The sequence below is a fragment of the Electrona antarctica genome (assembly GCF_951216825.1).
Source record: "Electrona antarctica genome assembly, contig: scaffold_25, whole genome shotgun sequence".
Lineage (NCBI taxonomy): Eukaryota > Metazoa > Chordata > Actinopteri > Myctophiformes > Myctophidae > Electrona > Electrona antarctica.
This window is the reverse complement of record NW_027637034.1, coordinates 1,461,676-1,468,017: the sequence shown is the minus strand read 5'-3', so window position 1 is coordinate 1,468,017 and position 6,342 is coordinate 1,461,676. Positions and strand designations below refer to the sequence as shown.

The 6,342-nt window shown below is 39.2% G+C and overlaps 1 long non-coding RNA gene across 1 annotated transcript; it reads left to right on the top strand.

Annotated features, from left to right (window-relative positions):
• Positions 1–272: 272 nt before the first annotated feature.
• On the top strand, positions 273–4,967 carry LOC306919466. Its single transcript, XR_013789541.1, has 3 exons — positions 273–398; positions 1,150–1,287; positions 3,460–4,967. It is a non-coding gene; the product is annotated as an uncharacterized lncRNA (long non-coding RNA).
• The last annotated feature ends 1,375 nt before the right edge of the window (positions 4,968–6,342 follow it).

Sequence of the window (6,342 nt, the reverse complement as noted above, 5' to 3'; positions counted from 1 at the left end):
ACCACCTGGATCTCAGTAAGTTTAAATCACTCTGTCTTTATTGGTTTTATTGGTGAAAGTGGGTCGATACTGAGAGTGTAGAGATGAACCGATATGACTCGGTTATCGATTGTAGCATTAACAATGTGACTACATTGATCAAAATGTATTATGAATGGGACGACGGTTCGTCAGTAAAAGTATTAATGGGTTCACTGAAGCTTTTCAGTACTACTTCAGTATTAACAGTATTAAATTCAGTATTAACTAACCTGTATTCATCCTAGACTTTCTGCACGTTCCTGTGTGTAAAGAGGAGGTTCCACCTGAAGAGGAGAGGAGCTCCAGTCTCGTCCAGGAGGAACCACAACCTCCACAGATTAAAGATGAACAAGAGGAGCTACTTCAAAGAGAGGCTGGTGGGTCAATGAATTATTGCGTATTTTTAAAATACGCAATAAAAAAAATACTACTTAAAGGACCACTTCACCACTTTTCAACTTATCTTCATATAATTGGTTCTCACTAATGTTCATGATAAAATATCACCATTCTTTTCCTACTCAGTCTGTGTCTCATAGGAGGGCTGTGGGCAGTTCAGAAACCCATCCACCAGTGATATCATCGATGGGGAATCCAAACGAATAGAAACTGCAGGCTTTCTATTCCTGAAGAGTTGCAATGCGAAAATGATTTTCCTTTGGTCTCACAATAATACAAATCGAAATATTTTCTATTTTAAATCTTGTTTAAAAACAAATCTGCCTAACGATGATGTCACTGGTGGACGGGTTTCTGAACTGCCCACAGCCCTCCTATGAGACACAGGCCAAGTAGGATAAACAAGTGGTAGGCCTATTTCATGAACATTAGACCACCGGAGAGACTGGTGAGGAGGAATGTAGACGGCACCTGGGAGCAGTATGGGTTGGCGCCCCAGCCTGTGTCCTCTGTGAGCTTGTAGATTGGCTATTACTTTTTGACCTTTGTTTCCCTTTTACAAATTCAATATCTATTTTTATTTTCATCTGATGTTTACATCAGGATGGGGACAATTATTTTAGCACTTAGAACAACTAGTGACTGCTCCTTTCAACTGAACAGGTTGCAAGTAAGTTTGATTTGATTATGTGGTATAATGAAAGGGCTTTCTACTGGTGATTTCCACAGAGCACCACAGGGAGACAGTATCTAGAGAGATGGCCTCCAAAAGACATTCAACGTTGTCAGAGGAACAGCCAGAGATGGACCAGAGACATGGACTGTTTGATGCAAGGATGCACCCTGTAGTAAAATTGTACAAGATAGGTATGTAGTGTTTTATTTACTGTGGTTTAAACATGTAGTAAAGTTGAATACCATTTACAATCAGGGTTGGGAAGGTTACTTTTAAAAAGTAATCCCCGGCCTACAGTTACAAATTACTTGCTATAAATTGTAGTCAGTAACGTAATCCGAGTACCACCATTTAAAAAGTAACTGGTTACTTTCAGTTACCTTTGGATTACTTTTAAGCAAACCTCTATTTAATTAGATAAACAAGTTTTACCATTGATAACCAGAGCAGAATGTTGAGCCTATATGAAATTAAGAAAAAACTACAGAAATATTGTTAAATCAGTGGTTCTCAACCTTTTTACAAGTTTTCAAGTACCACCTCAGAAAATATTTGGCTCTCAAGTACCAACATTATGATTATTAAAATCTAGGCCTATTCAGCTAAGCACAGGTTCGCACAAAAGGCAAATTCATTCCTAATCATTATAATAATAATTCCTAATCATTATAATAAATATACAAATATAAATAATATATGTATACAGCCAAAGGCTTGCTGTACAAATTGGTAGGCCTATTGAGAAAAAAAATAAAGGAAAAAAATGTCACTTTAACAAATATGTTCTCCCATGACAGAGTGCAGACACAGACAGGCAGACAGACAGACAGAGACACGCGCACACATGCACACACGCACACACTCACACACAAGCTTGCTAGCGCTGCGCAATTGTTATATGCGCGATTGAGTGAACCAGTTTGACTTCGCAATGCGATCCACAGCTGTAATTAATCGCAGACCCTGTTTGCAATTTAGCAGATGCTCTTAATCCAGAGTGATTTACAGTAAGCACGAACAAAACATGGTATACATCTACATGAAGTATTGTTATCAAGAATCATACGTAAGCTAAGCACAGTGGAACAGTTGAGCCTTTACATAGGCCTGTAAGTTCGTCGAGGCTAGGGCAAGTGCTACGGACTAAGATGGAGTCTGAAGTCCTTTCCATTCCTCCTTTCATATATATATATATATATATATATATATATATATTAGGGGTACACGATTATGACACGATATCCAATCTCCGATTATTTGCAGGGTCATATCTGCCGATACCGATTCGGACCGATTCCGATATTATACAGAGGACCACAATGGAAACAAGCCTAGGCCCTAGGGGCTTGGCCCAAAGCATGTTAATAAAGTATTAAATCAATCAATAAATAGCCTTTTACAAGTGTCTGTTTTCACAACTGAATGACTACTGAATGAGACGAGTACACAAATTAAATGTAGAAAAAAAAACTTTATTTTGATTTAAGATTATTTTATTATTTTGAGACCATTCCGATACCGATATGGCATTTTTATGGCCGATATGGCCTATTCTGATTATGCTACCGATTAATCGTGCATCCCACCAAATATATATATATATATATATATTAGGGCTGTCAAACGATTAACATTTTTAATCAGATTAATCACAGTTTGAAAATGAATTAATCATGATTAATCATCATTCGAACTGTCGAATGTCCAAAATATGCCATGTTTTTCTCTATATTGTTGTGGGAATGGTAAGATAACTGTCAGAAGGCGGATACATTTAACATGCATATGTATGTATATTTTATTCTTTATAACAAACCCATGCAGTGTGGTAGGATGGTGTCTTTCACCCGTTGTCGTGCTATGTGATTTAAGCCTCTGCCTATGTAAATTGTGCAGGCTTTTATGGCACTATTATTGCCATCCAGATAGGGCTAGATAGTGCAGAGTCGATTATGGCATGTATGGGGCGGGTCATCCAAGCATGGATTAATTGCGTTAAAATTTTTAATCAAATTAATCTCACAAATTAATTAACTCAGTTAATTTGACAGCCATATATATATATATATATATATATATATATTGATGGATTTACAGTAGGTAGACAGGAAACGGGGAGGGAGATGCGGTGGAAGACACACAGTACAATTTGACTGGATCTGGACTCGAACCCGTGACGCAATGTCATGCTGGATTACCAGCCAAGGTGCCTGGACCGCTAACTTGGCCCAGGCCCATTCCATAGTTTTGGAGCCAGAGGGGAGAAGACATGGCCAAAGCATTTCCGGGGGTCCCCAGCCAAAAACATTGAGAACCTCTGTCCTAGACCATAAGGGTCGTAACACATTGTATTATTTTTGTAGACTTTCTGCACGTCCTTGTGTGTAAAGAGGAGGTTCCACATGAAGAGGAGAGGAGCTCCAGGCTGGTCCAGGAGGAACCACAAGCTCCAGAGATTAATGATGAACAAGAGGACCTACTTCAAAAACCAGAAGAGGCTGGTGGATCAGCGTTGACATTACTAGCAGTGAAAAGTGAAGAAGATGATGAAGACAGAGAGACAGAGCCTGTAGCCGGCACGTCAACTGTACACATGAAAACACAAGCTGATGTAGAGGACTGTGGAACATCACAACCAATTATTGAATCTGATACTGATGATTGGGAGGAGACTAGGGGAGATCAGTCAGCTTTAAACACACTGAAATCACAAAACACACAAAATGTGGGAGGACAGCACAAGCTGTCCCAGGACCTGAAGTCCTGGAGTCACACAGGGAAGAAAAGTTTTAATTGTACAGAGTGTGGCAAAATGTTTAATCTAAAGGAGAGAAAAAAACACATGAGGATTCATACAGGCGACAGGCCATTTTCTTGTACAGTATGTGGTAAAGGCTTTACTCGGGCGGTTAATCTAAAAACCCACATGATGACTCATACAGGCAATTGGCCATGTTATTGTACAGTATGTGGTAAAGGCTGTTTTAACACCAGTAATCTAAAAACCCACATGATGACTCATACAGGCGAAAGGCCATTTTCTTGTACAGTATGTGGTAAAGGCTGTGTTAACACCAGTAATCTAAAAACACACATGAGGATTCATACAGGCGAAAGGCCATTTTCTTGTACAGTATGTGGTAAAGGCTGTGTTAACACCAGTAATCTAAAAACCCACATGATGACTCATACAGGCGAAAGGCCATTTTCTTGTACAGTATGTGGTAAAGGCTGTGTTACCACAAGAGATCTAAAAACACACATGATGATTCATACAGGCGAAAGGCCATTTTCTTGTACAGTATGTGGTAAAGGCTGTGTTAACACCAGTAATCTAAAAACCCACATGATGACTCATACAGGCGAAAGGCCATTTTCTTGTACAGTATGTGGTAAAGGCTGTGTTGCCCCAAGTGATCTAAAAACACACATGAGGATTCATACAGGCGAAAAGCCATTTTCTTGTACAGTATGTGGTACAGGCTTTACTCAGGTGGGTAATCTAACAAAACACATGAGTACTCATACAGGCGAAAAGCCATTTTCTTGTACAGTATGTGGTACAGGCTTTACTCAGGCGGGTAATCTAAAAAGACACATGAGTACTCATACAGGCGAAAAGCCATTAGTTTAAGACATATGGTCAGTCTAATCCTCTAAAGTATTTACATTTTTTTCAGACTTTTTAGCCAGTCTTGCATTTATTTTTTATTTTGGAGCGCCGCTTTTTCCATTTAGTTTGTTTATGATTTAAGTTATTTTCAAAGCTGAGCACCCACTGCCTTAAACAAAGAGCAGTCTCCAGAGGAAGCACACTTGTTCTTTCTTTATCTGAATTATATGTATAATCTGACAATATCAACATGACTGAATAAAATACACATTAATAGTTCCTTGTGATGGAGCTTAATTCTATCTTGTATATGGATCTTATTTTCTATTCAACATGATGGAACTTCATTTTATCTTGCATTATTCCCTCCAGCTCATATGTTCTGGTAGTACAATATGAGCCTCAGTCTGTGTCCACATTTGTCAGTATTTAACAAGTCACATGCATTACAATTTATGCAATAATTATGTTCATTGATATGCAGTAAAGTGCTCACAAGCTGCTGGGTTTGTGTAGATCAGGGGTGTCGGCTACATCTTACATAATGTACCATCGGACCATGAAGCCACATATGCATCACATTTAAACAATTCTATTTAATCGTCATGTAATATCAATGCTCCTTTGTCAGGTGTGTGCTGTGAACAAAAGGAATTATTTCACATTACCAAACCAGACATTTGAGGTAAAACAAATATGGCGGGTTATATAGGTTTATATAAATTCCATGCAGCCGAAGCTCTTAACTAACCCTTTGTGCTTTCCAGGCTGCTACACACAGCCTACGTTCTTCCCATCAAAGTTGTTGTTTTTGTCCAATCCGCCAGAGGTTTTTGCTGCTCCTCTCGCTGTGTTGGGCTGTGTGCCTTGAAAGTAGTTGGCGCAAATTCACAGATATTGCCTGTCTGCCTGCGGTAACATCACATGAGGGCGATGAAAGTGTTAACACAACATCCGTGGCCCTTTTCATTTTGACATGGTAATGAGAACGTAGGCCACTGACATGGACCAAGTTATTTCACCTTTTATTTCCCCATTAGAAAAATAAGGCTCTATTTTTGTCCATGCTAAACCCCTTATCCCTAAACTTATTTGCTTTTTTTTTTCTTTGCTTTTTTTGCTATTTTGAAAAAACTTTTCTATTTTAACTATTCTAAAAGTTTTTCAAAATGGTAAAAACATAAATAAATAAAAAAGGCAAAGAAGTTTAGGGAAAAGGAGTATAGCATGGATGAAAATTGAGCCCCCAATGTACAACATTTCTGGTGTGAAATGGCACAAGGTATTCCCACAAAAAGACCACCCCAAAAACCAACATATGTGCCCTTTTGTGGGATTTGAGCACCTGCCCCCTCAGTGCTCTCTGCACGGCCCTGGCACGCACACATATACACGCGCACACGTGCGCGCGCACGCACGCACACACACACACACACACACACACAATGTTTGCTCTGCGGATATAGGCAATCTACAAGGTCAGAACACATTGCATCGCAACATGTTGTGAGCTTGTAGATCAGCTATTTTCACGATTTGACACATGAAGTAACTAGGGCTGACGAGATTAAAAGATGACAGTTGTAGCAGCTAGATGTCAGGTCATTAAGGTTGTTCGTTCCAGAGAGTAGGA